Here is a 15,701-nt window from a genome sequence, read left to right as displayed (position 1 = left end):
ACAATACAAAAACACAAAGAGAATATACCATAAATAGCTTTGAAAGAAGATTTTACTTTATATGTCGCTAGAAACAAATGTCTGAGCGTAGGGTGTCGTGTTTTGGTCTATCTCATTTACAGCTATTATAAAGACAATGTTTCTGAAGGAAGGATACATTAGAAAAGTGCCAAGTTTCTGGTAGTGATGTTGTATTGCTTATGAGCAATATGTTCCTGTTGCAATGGAAGGCAGACTGCTTTTGATTCAGTTGCATGCTGTATTAGATACATAGGTTCAACTTGGGTCAAATACTAAGATTAAAGCATCGGCCAAAAATAAACATTCCTCACATGCATAATGTTCCTTGTTTGAATAAGAAAGTAAAAAATGCGACTCTGGTGGGATTCGAACACACAAACTTTGAATGACTTTGCCAATTCACTTAGAAGTCCAACGCGCTATCCATTGCACCACAGAGCCAGATGAAAATCAAGTTGCGTACATTAAGGGATGATCGAAGTTTTGTCAATCCAGTGTTTACTTCACATCATATTATCAAGCCTTCTGGGATACAAGAAAGAATAATTGTTTTCTGAAACATAAAATGTCTGTAGAAGAATCACACTTCTGGGTGAAACATTGAACTACACCTTTGTTCCTTTAGGGATAAATTCGGAGAATAGGGTATTACTGTATTTTCTTGCAAACTGAATACGTTTGGACAACAATTCCATACCTTAATAAAAAAGAACTGGATAAAAAGTGCAGCCATACAATTGGTTAACAATACAAAAACACAAAGAGAATATACCATAAATAGCTTTGAAAGAAGATTTTACTTTATATGTCGCTAGAAACAAATGTCTGAGTGTAGGGTGTCGTGTTTTTGGTCTATCTCATTTACAGCTATTATAAAGACAATGTTTCTGAAGGAAGGATACATTAGGAAAGTGCAAAGTTTCTGGCAGTGATGTTGTATTGCTTATGAGCAATATGTTCCTGTTGCAATGGAAGGCAGACTGCTTTTGATTCAGTTGCATGCTGTATTAGATACATAGGTTCAACTTGGGTCACATACTAAGATTAAAGCATCGGCCAAAAATAAACATTCCTCACATGCATAATGTTCCTTGTTTGAATAAGAAAGTAAAAAATGCGACTCTGGTGGGATTCGAACCCACAACCTTTGAATGACTTTGCCAATTCACTTAGAAGTCCAACGCGCTATCCATTGCGCCACAGAGCCAGATGACAATCAACTTGCGTACATCAGGGGATGATCGAGGTTTTGTCAATCCAGTGTTTACTTCACATCATATTATCAAGCCTTCTGGGATACAAGAAAGAATAATTGTTTTCTGAAACATAAAATGTCTGTAGAAGAATCACACTTCTGGGTGAAACCTTGAACTACACCTTTGTTCCTTTAGGGATAAATTCGGAGAATAGGGTATTACTGTATTTTCTTGCAAACTGAATACGTTTGGACAACAATTCCATACCTTAATAAAAAAGAACTGGATAAAAAGTGCAGCCATACAATTGGTTAACAATACAAAAACACAAAGAGAATATACCATAAATAGCTTTGAAAGAAGATTTTACTTTATATGTCGCTAGAAACAAATGTCTGAGTGTAGGGTGTCGTGTTTTTGGTCTATCTCATTTACAGCTATTATAAAGACAATGTTTCTGAAGGAAGGATACATTAGGAAAGTGCAAAGTTTCTGGCAGTGATGTTGTATTGCTTATGAGCAATATGTTCCTGTTGCAATGGAAGGCAGACTGCTTTTGATTCAGTTGCATGCTGTATTAGATACATAGGTTCAACTTGGGTCAAATACTAAGATTAAAGCATCGGCCAAAAATAAACATTCCTCACATGCATAATGTTCCTTGTTTGAATAAGAAAGTAAAAAATACGACTCTGGTGGGATTCGAACCCACAACCTTTGAATGACTTTGCCAATTCACTTAGAAGTCCAACGCGCTATCCATTGCGCCACAGAGCCAGATGAAAATCAACTTGCGTACATTAAGGGATGATCGAAGTTTTGTCAATCCAGTGTTTACTTCACATCATATTATCAAGCCTTCTGGGATACAAGAAAGAATAATTGTTTTCTGAAACATAAAATGTCTGTAGAAGAATCACACTTCTGGGTGAAACCTTGAACTACACCTTTGTTCCTTTAGGGATAAATTCGGAGAATAGGGTATTACTGTATTTTCTTGCAAACTGAATACGTTTGGACAACAATTCCATACCTTAATAAAAAAGAACTGGATAAAAAGTGCAGCCATACAATTGGTTAACAATACAAAAACACAAAGAGAATATACCATAAATAGCTTTGAAAGAAGATTTTACTTTATATGTCGCTAGAAACAAATGTCTGAGTGTAGGGTGTCGTGTTTTTGGTCTATCTCATTTACAGCTATTATAAAGACAATGTTTCTGAAGGAAGGATACATTAGGAAAGTGCAAAGTTTCTGGCAGTGATGTTGTATTGCTTATGAGCAATATGTTCCTGTTGCAATGGAAGGCAGACTGCTTTTGATTCAGTTGCATGCTGTATTAGATACATTGGTTCAACTTGGGTCAAATACTAAGATTAAAGCATCGGCCAAAAATAAACATTCCTCACATGCATAATGTTCCTTGTTTGAATAAGAAAGTAAAAAATACGACTCTGGTGGGATTCGAACCCACAACCTTTGAATGACTTTGCCAATTCACTTAGAAGTCCAACGCGCTATCCATTGCGCCACAGAGCCAGATGAAAATCAACTTGCGTACATTAAGGGATGATCGAAGTTTTGTCAATCCAGTGTTTACTTCACATCATATTATCAAGCCTTCTGGGATACAAGAAAGAATAATTGTTTTCTGAAACATAAAATGTCTGTAGAAGAATCACACTTCTGGGTGAAACCTTGAACTACACCTTTGTTCCTTTAGGGATAAATTCGGAGAATAGGGTATTACTGTATTTTCTTGCAAACTGAATACGTTTGGACAACAATTCCATACCTTAATAAAAAAGAACTGGATAAAAAGTGCAGCCATACAATTGGTTAACAATACAAAAACACAAAGAGAATATACCATAAATAGCTTTGAAAGAAGATTTTACTTTATATGTCGCTAGAAACAAATGTCTGAGTGTAGGGTGTCGTGTTTTTGGTCTATCTCATTTACAGCTATTATAAAGACAATGTTTCTGAAGGAAGGATACATTAGGAAAGTGCAAAGTTTCTGGCAGTGATGTTGTATTGCTTATGAGCAATATGTTCCTGTTGCAATGGAAGGCAGACTGCTTTTGATTCAGTTGCATGCTGTATTAGATACATAGGTTCAACTTGGGTCAAATACTAAGATTAAAGCATCGGCCAAAAATAAACATTCCTCACATGCATAATGTTCCTTGTTTGAATAAGAAAGTAAAAAATGCGACTCTGGTGGGATTCGAACCCACAACCTTTGAATGACTTTGCCAATTCACTTAGAAGTCCAACGCGCTATCCATTGCGCCACAGAGCCAGATGCACATCAACTTGAGTACATTAAGGGATGATCGAAGTTTTGTCAATCCGGTGTTTACTTCACATCATATTATCAAGCCTTCTGGGATACAAGAAAGAATAATTGTTTTCGGAAACATAAAATGTCTGTAGAAGAATCACACTTCTGGGTGAAACCTTGAACTACACCTTTGTTCCTTTAGGGATAAATTCGGAGAATAGGGTATTACAGTATTTTCTTGCCAAGTGAATTGGTTTGGACAACAATTCCATACCTTAATAAAAAAGAACTGGATAAAAAGTGCAGACATACAATTGGTTAACAATACAAAAACACAAAGAGAATATACCATAAATAGCTTTGAAAGAAGATTTTACTTTATATGTCGCTAGAAACAAATGTCTGAGCGTAGGGTGTCGTGTTTTGGTCTATCTCATTTACAGCTATTATAAAGACAATGTTTCTGAAGGAAGGATACATTAGAAAAGTGCCAAGTTTCTGGTAGTGATGTTGTATTGCTTATGAGCAATATGTTCCTGTTGCAATGGAAGGCAGACTGCTTTTGATTCAGTTGCATGCTGTATTAGATACATAGGTTCAACTTGGGTCAAATACTAAGATTAAAGCATCGGCCAAAAATAAACATTCCTCACATGCATAATGTTCCTTGTTTGAATAAGAAAGTAAAAAATGCGACTCTGGTGGGATTCGAACACACAAACTTTGAATGACTTTGCCAATTCACTTAGAAGTCCAACGCGCTATCCATTGCACCACAGAGCCAGATGAAAATCAAGTTGCGTACATTAAGGGATGATCGAAGTTTTGTCAATCCAGTGTTTACTTCACATCATATTATCAAGCCTTCTGGGATACAAGAAAGAATAATTGTTTTCTGAAACATAAAATGTCTGTAGAAGAATCACACTTCTGGGTGAAACATTGAACTACACCTTTGTTCCTTTAGGGATAAATTCGGAGAATAGGGTATTACTGTATTTTCTTGCAAACTGAATACGTTTGGACAACAATTCCATACCTTAATAAAAAAGAACTGGATAAAAAGTGCAGCCATACAATTGGTTAACAATACAAAAACACAAAGAGAATATACCATAAATAGCTTTGAAAGAAGATTTTACTTTATATGTCGCTAGAAACAAATGTCTGAGTGTAGGGTGTCGTGTTTTTGGTCTATCTCATTTACAGCTATTATAAAGACAATGTTTCTGAAGGAAGGATACATTAGGAAAGTGCAAAGTTTCTGGCAGTGATGTTGTATTGCTTATGAGCAATATGTTCCTGTTGCAATGGAAGGCAGACTGCTTTTGATTCAGTTGCATGCTGTATTAGATACATAGGTTCAACTTGGGTCACATACTAAGATTAAAGCATCGGCCAAAAATAAACATTCCTCACATGCATAATGTTCCTTGTTTGAATAAGAAAGTAAAAAATGCGACTCTGGTGGGATTCGAACCCACAACCTTTGAATGACTTTGCCAATTCACTTAGAAGTCCAACGCGCTATCCATTGCGCCACAGAGCCAGATGACAATCAACTTGCGTACATCAGGGGATGATCGAGGTTTTGTCAATCCAGTGTTTACTTCACATCATATTATCAAGCCTTCTGGGATACAAGAAAGAATAATTGTTTTCTGAAACATAAAATGTCTGTAGAAGAATCACACTTCTGGGTGAAACCTTGAACTACACCTTTGTTCCTTTAGGGATAAATTCGGAGAATAGGGTATTACTGTATTTTCTTGCAAACTGAATACGTTTGGACAACAATTCCATACCTTAATAAAAAAGAACTGGATAAAAAGTGCAGCCATACAATTGGTTAACAATACAAAAACACAAAGAGAATATACCATAAATAGCTTTGAAAGAAGATTTTACTTTATATGTCGCTAGAAACAAATGTCTGAGTGTAGGGTGTCGTGTTTTTGGTCTATCTCATTTACAGCTATTATAAAGACAATGTTTCTGAAGGAAGGATACATTAGGAAAGTGCAAAGTTTCTGGCAGTGATGTTGTATTGCTTATGAGCAATATGTTCCTGTTGCAATGGAAGGCAGACTGCTTTTGATTCAGTTGCATGCTGTATTAGATACATAGGTTCAACTTGGGTCAAATACTAAGATTAAAGCATCGGCCAAAAATAAACATTCCTCACATGCATAATGTTCCTTGTTTGAATAAGAAAGTAAAAAATACGACTCTGGTGGGATTCGAACCCACAACCTTTGAATGACTTTGCCAATTCACTTAGAAGTCCAACGCGCTATCCATTGCGCCACAGAGCCAGATGAAAATCAACTTGCGTACATTAAGGGATGATCGAAGTTTTGTCAATCCAGTGTTTACTTCACATCATATTATCAAGCCTTCTGGGATACAAGAAAGAATAATTGTTTTCTGAAACATAAAATGTCTGTAGAAGAATCACACTTCTGGGTGAAACCTTGAACTACACCTTTGTTCCTTTAGGGATAAATTCGGAGAATAGGGTATTACTGTATTTTCTTGCAAACTGAATACGTTTGGACAACAATTCCATACCTTAATAAAAAAGAACTGGATAAAAAGTGCAGCCATACAATTGGTTAACAATACAAAAACACAAAGAGAATATACCATAAATAGCTTTGAAAGAAGATTTTACTTTATATGTCGCTAGAAACAAATGTCTGAGTGTAGGGTGTCGTGTTTTTGGTCTATCTCATTTACAGCTATTATAAAGACAATGTTTCTGAAGGAAGGATACATTAGGAAAGTGCAAAGTTTCTGGCAGTGATGTTGTATTGCTTATGAGCAATATGTTCCTGTTGCAATGGAAGGCAGACTGCTTTTGATTCAGTTGCATGCTGTATTAGATACATTGGTTCAACTTGGGTCAAATACTAAGATTAAAGCATCGGCCAAAAATAAACATTCCTCACATGCATAATGTTCCTTGTTTGAATAAGAAAGTAAAAAATACGACTCTGGTGGGATTCGAACCCACAACCTTTGAATGACTTTGCCAATTCACTTAGAAGTCCAACGCGCTATCCATTGCGCCACAGAGCCAGATGAAAATCAACTTGCGTACATTAAGGGATGATCGAAGTTTTGTCAATCCAGTGTTTACTTCACATCATATTATCAAGCCTTCTGGGATACAAGAAAGAATAATTGTTTTCTGAAACATAAAATGTCTGTAGAAGAATCACACTTCTGGGTGAAACCTTGAACTACACCTTTGTTCCTTTAGGGATAAATTCGGAGAATAGGGTATTACTGTATTTTCTTGCAAACTGAATACGTTTGGACAACAATTCCATACCTTAATAAAAAAGAACTGGATAAAAAGTGCAGCCATACAATTGGTTAACAATACAAAAACACAAAGAGAATATACCATAAATAGCTTTGAAAGAAGATTTTACTTTATATGTCGCTAGAAACAAATGTCTGAGTGTAGGGTGTCGTGTTTTTGGTCTATCTCATTTACAGCTATTATAAAGACAATGTTTCTGAAGGAAGGATACATTAGGAAAGTGCAAAGTTTCTGGCAGTGATGTTGTATTGCTTATGAGCAATATGTTCCTGTTGCAATGGAAGGCAGACTGCTTTTGATTCAGTTGCATGCTGTATTAGATACATAGGTTCAACTTGGGTCAAATACTAAGATTAAAGCATCGGCCAAAAATAAACATTCCTCACATGCATAATGTTCCTTGTTTGAATAAGAAAGTAAAAAATGCGACTCTGGTGGGATTCGAACCCACAACCTTTGAATGACTTTGCCAATTCACTTAGAAGTCCAACGCGCTATCCATTGCGCCACAGAGCCAGATGCACATCAACTTGAGTACATTAAGGGATGATCGAAGTTTTGTCAATCCGGTGTTTACTTCACATCATATTATCAAGCCTTCTGGGATACAAGAAAGAATAATTGTTTTCAGAAACATAAAATGTCTGTAGAAGAATCACACTTCTGGGTGAAACCTTGAACTACACCTTTGTTCCTTTAGGGATAAATTCGGAGAATAGGGTATTACAGTATTTTCTTGCCAAGTGAATTGGTTTGGACAACAATTCCATACCTTAATAAAAAAGAACTGGATAAAAAGTGCAGACATACAATTGGTTAACAATACAAAAACACAAAGAGAATATACCATAAATAGCTTTGAAAGAAGATTTTACTTTATATGTCGCTAGAAACAAATGTCTGAGCGTAGGGTGTCGTGTTTTGGTCTATCTCATTTACAGCTATTATAAAGACAATGTTTCTGAAGGAAGGATACATTAGAAAAGTGCCAAGTTTCTGGTAGTGATGTTGTATTGCTTATGAGCAATATGTTCCTGTTGCAATGGAAGGCAGACTGCTTTTGATTCAGTTGCATGCTGTATTAGATACATAGGTTCAACTTGGGTCAAATACTAAGATTAAAGCATCGGCCAAAAATAAACATTCCTCACATGCATAATGTTCCTTGTTTGAATAAGAAAGTAAAAAATGCGACTGTGGTGGGATTCGAACACACAAACTTTGAATGACTTTGCCAATTCACTTAGAAGTCCAACGCGCTATCCATTGCACCACAGAGCCAGATGAAAATCAAGTTGCGTACATTAAGGGATGATCGAAGTTTTGTCAATCCAGTGTTTACTTCACATCATATTATCAAGCCTTCTGGGATACAAGAAAGAATAATTGTTTTCTGAAACATAAAATGTCTGTAGAAGAATCACACTTCTGGGTGAAACATTGAACTACACCTTTGTTCCTTTAGGGATAAATTCGGAGAATAGGGTATTACTGTATTTTCTTGCAAACTGAATACGTTTGGACAACAATTCCATACCTTAATAAAAAAGAACTGGATAAAAAGTGCAGCCATACAATTGGTTAACAATACAAAAACACAAAGAGAATATACCATAAATAGCTTTGAAAGAAGATTTTACTTTATATGTCGCTAGAAACAAATGTCTGAGTGTAGGGTGTCGTGTTTTTGGTCTATCTCATTTACAGCTATTATAAAGACAATGTTTCTGAAGGAAGGATACATTAGGAAAGTGCAAAGTTTCTGGCAGTGATGTTGTATTGCTTATGAGCAATATGTTCCTGTTGCAATGGAAGGCAGACTGCTTTTGATTCAGTTGCATGCTGTATTAGATACATAGGTTCAACTTGGGTCACATACTAAGATTAAAGCATCGGCCAAAAATAAACATTCCTCACATGCATAATGTTCCTTGTTTGAATAAGAAAGTAAAAAATGCGACTCTGGTGGGATTCGAACCCACAACCTTTGAATGACTTTGCCAATTCACTTAGAAGTCCAACGCGCTATCCATTGCGCCACAGAGCCAGATGACAATCAACTTGCGTACATCAGGGGATGATCGAGGTTTTGTCAATCCAGTGTTTACTTCACATCATATTATCAAGCCTTCTGGGATACAAGAAAGAATAATTGTTTTCTGAAACATAAAATGTCTGTAGAAGAATCACACTTCTGGGTGAAACCTTGAACTACACCTTTGTTCCTTTAGGGATAAATTCGGAGAATAGGGTATTACTGTATTTTCTTGCAAACTGAATACGTTTGGACAACAATTCCATACCTTAATAAAAAAGAACTGGATAAAAAGTGCAGCCATACAATTGGTTAACAATACAAAAACACAAAGAGAATATACCATAAATAGCTTTGAAAGAAGATTTTACTTTATATGTCGCTAGAAACAAATGTCTGAGTGTAGGGTGTCGTGTTTTTGGTCTATCTCATTTACAGCTATTATAAAGACAATGTTTCTGAAGGAAGGATACATTAGGAAAGTGCAAAGTTTCTGGCAGTGATGTTGTATTGCTTATGAGCAATATGTTCCTGTTGCAATGGAAGGCAGACTGGTTTTGATTCAGTTGCATGCTGTATTAGATACATAGGTTCAACTTGGGTCAAATACTAAGATTAAAGCATCGGCCAAAAATAAACATTCCTCACATGCGTAATGTTCCTTGTTTGAATAAGAAAGTAAAAAATGCGACTCTGGTGGGATTCGAACCCACAACCTTTGAATGACTTTGCCAATTCACTTAGAAGTCCAACGCGCTATCCATTGCGCCACAGAGCCAGATGCACATCAACTTGAGTACATTAAGGGATGATCGAAGTTTTGTCAATCCGGTGTTTACTTCACATCATATTATCAAGCCTTCTGGGATACAAGAAAGAATAATTGTTTTCGGAAACATAAAATGTCTGTAGAAGAATCACACTTCTGGGTGAAACCTTGAACTACACCTTTGTTCCTTTAGGGATAAATTCGGAGAATAGGGTATTACAGTATTTTCTTGCCAAGTGAATTGGTTTGGACAACAATTCCATACCTTAATAAAAAAGAACTGGATAAAAAGTGCAGACATACAATTGGTTAACAATACAAAAACACAAAGAGAATATACCATAAATAGCTTTGAAAGAAGATTTTACTTTATATGTCGCTAGAAACAAATGTCTGAGCGTAGGGTGTCGTGTTTTGGTCTATCTCATTTACAGCTATTATAAAGACAATGTTTCTGAAGGAAGGATACATTAGAAAAGTGCCAAGTTTCTGGTAGTGATGTTGTATTGCTTATGAGCAATATGTTCCTGTTGCAATGGAAGGCAGACTGCTTTTGATTCAGTTGCATGCTGTATTAGATACATAGGTTCAACTTGGGTCAAATACTAAGATTAAAGCATCGGCCAAAAATAAACATTCCTCACATGCATAATGTTCCTTGTTTGAATAAGAAAGTAAAAAATGCGACTCTGGTGGGATTCGAACACACAAACTTTGAATGACTTTGCCAATTCACTTAGAAGTCCAACGCGCTATCCATTGCACCACAGAGCCAGATGAAAATCAAGTTGCGTACATTAAGGGATGATCGAAGTTTTGTCAATCCAGTGTTTACTTCACATCATATTATCAAGCCTTCTGGGATACAAGAAAGAATAATTGTTTTCTGAAACATAAAATGTCTGTAGAAGAATCACACTTCTGGGTGAAACATTGAACTACACCTTTGTTCCTTTAGGGATAAATTCGGAGAATAGGGTATTACTGTATTTTCTTGCAAACTGAATACGTTTGGACAACAATTCCATACCTTAATAAAAAAGAACTGGATAAAAAGTGCAGCCATACAATTGGTTAACAATACAAAAACACAAAGAGAATATACCATAAATAGCTTTGAAAGAAGATTTTACTTTATATGTCGCTAGAAACAAATGTCTGAGTGTAGGGTGTCGTGTTTTTGGTCTATCTCATTTACAGCTATTATAAAGACAATGTTTCTGAAGGAAGGATACATTAGGAAAGTGCAAAGTTTCTGGCAGTGATGTTGTATTGCTTATGAGCAATATGTTCCTGTTGCAATGGAAGGCAGACTGCTTTTGATTCAGTTGCATGCTGTATTAGATACATAGGTTCAACTTGGGTCACATACTAAGATTAAAGCATCGGCCAAAAATAAACATTCCTCACATGCATAATGTTCCTTGTTTGAATAAGAAAGTAAAAAATGCGACTCTGGTGGGATTCGAACCCACAACCTTTGAATGACTTTGCCAATTCACTTAGAAGTCCAACGCGCTATCCATTGCGCCACAGAGCCAGATGACAATCAACTTGCGTACATCAGGGGATGATCGAGGTTTTGTCAATCCAGTGTTTACTTCACATCATATTATCAAGCCTTCTGGGATACAAGAAAGAATAATTGTTTTCTGAAACATAAAATGTCTGTAGAAGAATCACACTTCTGGGTGAAACCTTGAACTACACCTTTGTTCCTTTAGGGATAAATTCGGAGAATAGGGTATTACTGTATTTTCTTGCAAACTGAATACGTTTGGACAACAATTCCATACCTTAATAAAAAAGAACTGGATAAAAAGTGCAGCCATACAATTGGTTAACAATACAAAAACACAAAGAGAATATACCATAAATAGCTTTGAAAGAAGATTTTACTTTATATGTCGCTAGAAACAAATGTCTGAGTGTAGGGTGTCGTGTTTTTGGTCTATCTCATTTACAGCTATTATAAAGACAATGTTTCTGAAGGAAGGATACATTAGGAAAGTGCAAAGTTTCTGGCAGTGATGTTGTATTGCTTATGAGCAATATGTTCCTGTTGCAATGGAAGGCAGACTGCTTTTGATTCAGTTGCATGCTGTATTAGATACATAGGTTCAACTTGGGTCACATACTAAGATTAAAGCATCGGCCAAAAATAAACATTCCTCACATGCATAATGTTCCTTGTTTGAATAAGAAAGTAAAAAATGCGACTCTGGTGGGATTCGAACCCACAACCTTTGAATGACTTTGCCAATTCACTTAGAAGTCCAACGCGCTATCCATTGCGCCACAGAGCCAGATGACAATCAACTTGCGTACATCAGGGGATGATCGAGGTTTTGTCAATCCAGTGTTTACTTCACATCATATTATCAAGCCTTCTGGGATACAAGAAAGAATAATTGTTTTCTGAAACATAAAATGTCTGTAGAAGAATCACACTTCTGGGTGAAACCTTGAACTACACCTTTGTTCCTTTAGGGATAAATTCAGAGAATAGGGTATTACTGTATTTTCTTGCAAACTGAATACGTTTGGACAACAATTCCATACCTTAATAAAAAAGAACTGTATAAAAAGTGCAGCCATACAATTGGTTAACAATACAAAAACACAAAGAGAATATACCATAAATAGTTTTGAAAGAATATTTTACTTTATATGTCGCTAGAAACAAATGTCTGAGTGTAGGGTGTCGTGTTTTTGGTCTATCTCATTTACAGCTATTATAAAGACAATGTTTCTGAAGGAAGGATACATTAGGAAAGTGCAAAGTTTCTGGCAGTGATGTTGTATTGCTTATGAGCAATATGTTCCTGTTGCAATGGAAGGCAGACTGCTTTTGATTCAGTTGCATGCTGTATTAGATACATAGGTTCAACTTGGGTCAAATACTAAGATTAAAGCATCGGCCAAAAATAAACATTCCTCACATGCATAATGTTCCTTGTTTGAATAAGAAAGTAAAAAATACGACTCTGGTGGGATTCGAACCCACAACCTTTGAATGACTTTGCCAATTCTCTTAGAAGTCCAACGCGCTATCCATTGCGCCACAGAGCCAGTTGAAACTCAACTTGCGTACATTAAGGGATGATCGAAGTTTTGTCAATCCAGTGTTTACTTCACATCATATTATCAAGCCTTCTGGGATACAAGAAAGAATAATTGTTTTCTGAAACATAAAATGTCTGTAGAAGAATCACACTTCTGGGTGAAACCTTGAAATACACCTTTGTTCCTTTAGGGATAAATTCGGAGAATAGGGTATTACTGTATTTTCTTGCAAACTGAATACGTTTGGACAACAATTCCATACCTTAATAAAAAAGAACTGGATAAAAAGTGCAGACATACAATTGGTTAACAATACAAAAACACAAAGAGAATATACCATAAATAGCTTTGAAAGAAGATTTTACTTTATATGTCGCTAGAAACAAATGTCTGAGTGTAGGGTGTCGTGTTTTTGGTCTATCTCATTTACAGCTATTATAAAGACAATGTTTCTGAAGGAAGGATACGTTAGGAAAGTGCAAAGTTTCTGGCAGTGATGTTGTATTGCTTATGAGCAATATGTTCCTGTTGCAATGGAAGGCAGACTGCTTTTGATTCAGTTGCATGCTGTATTAGATACATAGGTTCAACTTGGGTCAAATACTAAGATTAAAGCATCGGCCAAAAATAAACATTCCTCACATGCATAATGTTCCTTGTTTGAATAAGAAAGTAAAAAATACGACTCTGGTGGGATTCGAACCCACAACCTTTGTATGACTTTGCCAATTCACTTAGAAGTCCAACGCGCTATCCATTGCGCCACAGAGCCAGATGAAAATCAACTTGCGTACATTAAGGGATGATCGAAGTTTTGTCAATCCAGTGTTTACTTCACATCATATTATCAAGCCTTCTGGGATACAAGAAAGAATAATTGTTTTCTGAAACATAAAATGTCTGTAGAAGAATCACACTTCTGGGTGAAACCTTGAACTACACCTTTGTTCCTTTAGGGATAAATTCGGAGAATAGGGTATTACTGTATTTTCTTGCAAACTGAATACGTTTGGACAACAATTCCATACCTTAATAAAAAAGAACTGGATAAAAAGTGCAGCCATACAATTGGTTAACAATACAAAAACACAAAGAGAATATACCATAAATAGCTTTGAAAGAAGATTTTACTTTATATGTCGCTAGAAACAAATGTCTGAGTGTAGGGTGTCGTGTTTTTGGTCTATCTCATTTACAGCTATTATAAAGACAATGTTTCTGAAGGAAGGATACATTAGGAAAGTGCAAAGTTTCTGGCAGTGATGTTGTATTGCTTATGAGCAATATGTTCCTGTTGCAATGGAAGGCAGACTGCTTTTGATTCAGTTGCATGCTGTATTAGATACATTGGTTCAACTTGGGTCAAATACTAAGATTAAAGCATCGGCCAAAAATAAACATTCCTCACATGCATAATGTTCCTTGTTTGAATAAGAAAGTAAAAAATACGACTCTGGTGGGATTCGAACCCACAACCTTTGAATGACTTTGCCAATTCACTTAGAAGTCCAACGCGCTATCCATTGCGCCACAGAGCCAGATGAAAATCAACTTGCGTACATTAAGGGATGATCGAAGTTTTGTCAATCCAGTGTTTACTTCACATCATATTATCAAGCCTTCTGGGATACAAGAAAGAATAATTGTTTTCTGAAACATAAAATGTCTGTAGAAGAATCACACTTCTGGGTGAAACCTTGAACTACACCTTTGTTCCTTTAGGGATAAATTCGGAGAATAGGGTATTACTGTATTTTCTTGCAAACTGAATACGTTTGGACAACAATTCCATACCTTAATAAAAAAGAACTGGATAAAAAGTGCAGCCATACAATTGGTTAACAATACAAAAACACAAAGAGAATATACCATAAATAGCTTTGAAAGAAGATTTTACTTTATATGTCGCTAGAAACAAATGTCTGAGTGTAGGGTGTCGTGTTTTTGGTCTATCTCATTTACAGCTATTATAAAGACAATGTTTCTGAAGGAAGGATACATTAGGAAAGTGCAAAGTTTCTGGCAGTGATGTTGTATTGCTTATGAGCAATATGTTCCTGTTGCAATGGAAGGCAGACTGCTTTTGATTCAGTTGCATGCTGTATTAGATACATAGGTTCAACTTGGGTCAAATACTAAGATTAAAGCATCGGCCAAAAATAAACATTCCTCACATGCATAATGTTCCTTGTTTGAATAAGAAAGTAAAAAATGCGACTCTGGTGGGATTCGAACCCACAACCTTTGAATGACTTTGCCAATTCACTTAGAAGTCCAACGCGCTATCCATTGCGCCACAGAGCCAGATGCACATCAACTTGAGTACATTAAGGGATGATCGAAGTTTTGTCAATCCGGTGTTTACTTCACATCATATTATCAAGCCTTCTGGGATACAAGAAAGAATAATTGTTTTCGGAAACATAAAATGTCTGTAGAAGAATCACACTTCTGGGTGAAACCTTGAACTACACCTTTGTTCCTTTAGGGATAAATTCGGAGAATAGGGTATTACAGTATTTTCTTGCCAAGTGAATTGGTTTGGACAACAATTCCATACCTTAATAAAAAAGAACTGGATAAAAAGTGCAGACATACAATTGGTTAACAATACAAAAACACAAAGAGAATATACCATAAATAGCTTTGAAAGAAGATTTTACTTTATATGTCGCTAGAAACAAATGTCTGAGCGTAGGGTGTCGTGTTTTGGTCTATCTCATTTACAGCTATTATAAAGACAATGTTTCTGAAGGAAGGATACATTAGAAAAGTGCCAAGTTTCTGGTAGTGATGTTGTATTGCTTATGAGCAATATGTTCCTGTTGCAATGGAAGGCAGACTGCTTTTGATTCAGTTGCATGCTGTATTAGATACATAGGTTCAACTTGGGTCAAATACTAAGATTAAAGCATCGGCCAAAAATAAACATTCCTCACATGCATAATGTTCCTTGTTTGAATAAGAAAGTAAAAAATGCGACTCTGGTGGG

The 15,701-nt window shown here is 36.0% G+C and overlaps 16 non-coding genes across 16 annotated transcripts; all 16 read right to left on the bottom strand.

Annotated features, from left to right (window-relative positions):
* Positions 1-1,138: 1,138 nt before the first annotated feature.
* TRNAR-UCU (transfer RNA arginine (anticodon UCU)) lies at positions 1,139-1,228 on the bottom strand. The gene is given in 2 exon segments: positions 1,139-1,174; positions 1,192-1,228. It is a non-coding gene; the product is annotated as a tRNA-Arg (tRNA).
* Positions 1,229-1,904: 676 nt separating this feature from the next.
* TRNAR-UCU (transfer RNA arginine (anticodon UCU)) lies at positions 1,905-1,994 on the bottom strand. The gene is given in 2 exon segments: positions 1,905-1,940; positions 1,958-1,994. It is a non-coding gene; the product is annotated as a tRNA-Arg (tRNA).
* A 676-nt stretch (positions 1,995-2,670) lies between these two features.
* Positions 2,671-2,760, bottom strand: TRNAR-UCU (transfer RNA arginine (anticodon UCU)). The gene is given in 2 exon segments: positions 2,671-2,706; positions 2,724-2,760. It is a non-coding gene; the product is annotated as a tRNA-Arg (tRNA).
* Positions 2,761-3,436: 676 nt separating this feature from the next.
* TRNAR-UCU (transfer RNA arginine (anticodon UCU)) lies at positions 3,437-3,526 on the bottom strand. The gene is given in 2 exon segments: positions 3,437-3,472; positions 3,490-3,526. It is a non-coding gene; the product is annotated as a tRNA-Arg (tRNA).
* A 1,441-nt stretch (positions 3,527-4,967) lies between these two features.
* Positions 4,968-5,057, bottom strand: TRNAR-UCU (transfer RNA arginine (anticodon UCU)). Its single transcript is given in 2 exon segments — positions 4,968-5,003; positions 5,021-5,057. It is a non-coding gene; the product is annotated as a tRNA-Arg (tRNA).
* A 676-nt stretch (positions 5,058-5,733) lies between these two features.
* On the bottom strand, positions 5,734-5,823 carry TRNAR-UCU (transfer RNA arginine (anticodon UCU)). Its single transcript is given in 2 exon segments — positions 5,734-5,769; positions 5,787-5,823. It is a non-coding gene; the product is annotated as a tRNA-Arg (tRNA).
* A 676-nt stretch (positions 5,824-6,499) lies between these two features.
* TRNAR-UCU (transfer RNA arginine (anticodon UCU)) lies at positions 6,500-6,589 on the bottom strand. The gene is given in 2 exon segments: positions 6,500-6,535; positions 6,553-6,589. It is a non-coding gene; the product is annotated as a tRNA-Arg (tRNA).
* A 676-nt stretch (positions 6,590-7,265) lies between these two features.
* TRNAR-UCU (transfer RNA arginine (anticodon UCU)) lies at positions 7,266-7,355 on the bottom strand. The gene is given in 2 exon segments: positions 7,266-7,301; positions 7,319-7,355. It is a non-coding gene; the product is annotated as a tRNA-Arg (tRNA).
* A 1,441-nt stretch (positions 7,356-8,796) lies between these two features.
* TRNAR-UCU (transfer RNA arginine (anticodon UCU)) lies at positions 8,797-8,886 on the bottom strand. Its single transcript is given in 2 exon segments — positions 8,797-8,832; positions 8,850-8,886. It is a non-coding gene; the product is annotated as a tRNA-Arg (tRNA).
* A 676-nt stretch (positions 8,887-9,562) lies between these two features.
* TRNAR-UCU (transfer RNA arginine (anticodon UCU)) lies at positions 9,563-9,652 on the bottom strand. The gene is given in 2 exon segments: positions 9,563-9,598; positions 9,616-9,652. It is a non-coding gene; the product is annotated as a tRNA-Arg (tRNA).
* A 1,441-nt stretch (positions 9,653-11,093) lies between these two features.
* Positions 11,094-11,183, bottom strand: TRNAR-UCU (transfer RNA arginine (anticodon UCU)). Its single transcript is given in 2 exon segments — positions 11,094-11,129; positions 11,147-11,183. It is a non-coding gene; the product is annotated as a tRNA-Arg (tRNA).
* A 676-nt stretch (positions 11,184-11,859) lies between these two features.
* TRNAR-UCU (transfer RNA arginine (anticodon UCU)) lies at positions 11,860-11,949 on the bottom strand. The gene is given in 2 exon segments: positions 11,860-11,895; positions 11,913-11,949. It is a non-coding gene; the product is annotated as a tRNA-Arg (tRNA).
* A 676-nt stretch (positions 11,950-12,625) lies between these two features.
* TRNAR-UCU (transfer RNA arginine (anticodon UCU)) lies at positions 12,626-12,715 on the bottom strand. The gene is given in 2 exon segments: positions 12,626-12,661; positions 12,679-12,715. It is a non-coding gene; the product is annotated as a tRNA-Arg (tRNA).
* Positions 12,716-13,391: 676 nt separating this feature from the next.
* On the bottom strand, positions 13,392-13,481 carry TRNAR-UCU (transfer RNA arginine (anticodon UCU)). The gene is given in 2 exon segments: positions 13,392-13,427; positions 13,445-13,481. It is a non-coding gene; the product is annotated as a tRNA-Arg (tRNA).
* A 676-nt stretch (positions 13,482-14,157) lies between these two features.
* On the bottom strand, positions 14,158-14,247 carry TRNAR-UCU (transfer RNA arginine (anticodon UCU)). Its single transcript is given in 2 exon segments — positions 14,158-14,193; positions 14,211-14,247. It is a non-coding gene; the product is annotated as a tRNA-Arg (tRNA).
* A 676-nt stretch (positions 14,248-14,923) lies between these two features.
* On the bottom strand, positions 14,924-15,013 carry TRNAR-UCU (transfer RNA arginine (anticodon UCU)). The gene is given in 2 exon segments: positions 14,924-14,959; positions 14,977-15,013. It is a non-coding gene; the product is annotated as a tRNA-Arg (tRNA).
* Between the last annotated feature and the right edge of the window lie 688 nt (positions 15,014-15,701).

The sequence above is a fragment of the Ambystoma mexicanum genome (genome assembly GCF_040938575.1).
Source record: "Ambystoma mexicanum isolate Mex_15411 chromosome 12 unlocalized genomic scaffold, UKY_AmexF1_1 Mex_chr12_unloc.1, whole genome shotgun sequence".
NCBI lineage: Eukaryota > Metazoa > Chordata > Amphibia > Caudata > Ambystomatidae > Ambystoma > Ambystoma mexicanum.
The sequence above is the reverse complement of the archived record's forward strand: the minus strand, read 5'-3'. Positions and strand labels throughout refer to the sequence as shown.